We start from the raw sequence: 2,119 nt of genomic DNA, 5'->3' as shown, positions 1-2,119 counted from the left end.
AAAAAAAAAAAAAAAAAAAGACTACAAAGTTTTATTCATTGCATTGTTAAAATGTCAGTATTGCCAAAGGTTGATACTTTGGCCCCCTCATACTTTGTTGGTAGAAGTGTAAATTGAAACTGAGTTTTCATCTGTAAGTCATATAGATACAGGAATATTACTTTAGTAATTATTGGAATTAAATATGATAAAAACTTCAGCCATATTACATTTAAAGGCATTTAATTTAGCAATGAACAATTCGAGAATTGGTCAGCCCCCAGAATCATAGCAGATTCACAGAAACTCCAGGGGTGCCTCATGGTTAGAATAAATTTATAGACAAAAAGGTAAAATGACATACAGGAATCAGAAGTATGGTACAGAAGCAGTGAGACTGGTTACAGTTTGGCATTTGCCTTGTTGGAACACAGTTTGAACACTCAGCAGTCTACGAGTGGTTGAAGTATGGCCACTGGGATTGGCCAACTCTCAGCCATTGTTGCAGGTGCATTCTATTAGGTTTTCAATTTTGTCTGACTATTAAGCTAGGTTACAGTTCATCCACAAGGACTCAAATATAGAAGTATGGAGTCCTTCTCAGGCCATATTTAGTTTGCTTGAACAAGCATCATTCTTACATGTCATTTTTGCTTGTTCTCATAACCGTTACATTATCCCTACATGCTAGTTTCCAGATGGCAAAACAAAAGTAAATTAAACGTTTTCCAAAATGGGGATTGTAAGTTGTGCCTGTGTGTTATAGACCTGATCTTAAATAGCCTTGTGGCATTATAAAAAGTTCACAAACTTTTCAACATCACTGTTTTTGTCTGTAAAATTAGAAAAAAAAAATCTTGCCATATTTCTCCTTTAAAAGTTAAAGATGAGTTAATATGCCCAAATTAGTGAAATCTGATTATCTTCTGGGCTAAGTTGCTTATTAGTACTGGATGGCCCTGTAAATTCATCCAAAAGGAGATGAATGGAAATTAGTATATCTTTCTAATAATAACTACTGTTATTTTTTGAGACTTATGTTTCAGACATGGTCTTTGGTAATTGGTAAATACTCAACAGCATTTGATTGACTGATTATCCTATTGAATGATTACCTCATTTAATTCTTACTTGAGTGAGGCTTTATCAATCCAGCTCTGTATAGGAAAGAACTAAGCAGAAGCTAACCACTATGCCCAAGGTGACATGCGTAGAAAATGGCAGAGCTGGATTCACACCAAGGTCCCTCTTTCTCCATGGTTTGTGCTAATAGCCATGTTCAAAGCAAACTCAAACACTGAGTTCATGTATTTGCGTGTTCACCTTGTGATGTGCATAGGAACTGTGATCTGAGATCCTAAAATAGACACCCCTTTATCCACTGAGATGGACCCAAAGATAAAGAAAACAAAGTCACCTACGGGTGGAGGGTTCAGGGCCCAGCTGGCTTGGGTAATTTCTAAATTCCTAGGGCTAAACTCCCTAACAATGGGATCTGTCCGCTCTGATTTCAAACCTAGACCAGTGTAACTCTGATTGGACAGAGGCCCGGCCTTATCTGAACACCCTCTTCTGATAAACTGTTACAGACCTCAGGTTTCAGCAGCTCACAGAGGCTGCGCACAAACCATCTTTGTGTCCCATAGTTCACCTGTTGGTATAAAAAGCCAAATTCCACCTCATTTTAATGCTAAAAGCCAAAGTGAATATGGATGTATGTTACACCTATGTCTATCCATTACACATGCACCCAGCTCCCCTCATAAATATGTATAGCTTTCCCCCAAAACCTGTGGAATATGATACAGGCCCTGTGACACAAAAACTCAACCTGTCCCTTCCCCTCTTGCAAGAGAGCACCTTTATTCCGTGCTAGAGACTTTCACGTTCCAGCTTGCAAATAAAGCTTCCCTTTCTACTCTTTAGCCATTTCGGTGATCTGTTGGATGACAGAACTCAGAACCATCTTTTCCAAACCAAAATATAACATTTATAATAAATTTGAATGTAATGCAATTTCTGTGCTACCCTTTAAAAATGTAGCGCAGGTTGGTGGCAGTGGCTCACGCCTGTGTAATCTTAGCATTTTGGGAAGCTGAGGTGGGAGGATCACCTGAGCCCAGGAGTTTGAGACCAGTCT

This window comes from Mandrillus leucophaeus, unplaced genomic scaffold (genome assembly GCF_000951045.1).
Source record: "Mandrillus leucophaeus isolate KB7577 unplaced genomic scaffold, Mleu.le_1.0 Scaffold853, whole genome shotgun sequence".
NCBI classification, from domain to species: domain Eukaryota; kingdom Metazoa; phylum Chordata; class Mammalia; order Primates; family Cercopithecidae; genus Mandrillus; species Mandrillus leucophaeus.
This window is presented reverse-complemented; position numbering follows the sequence as displayed.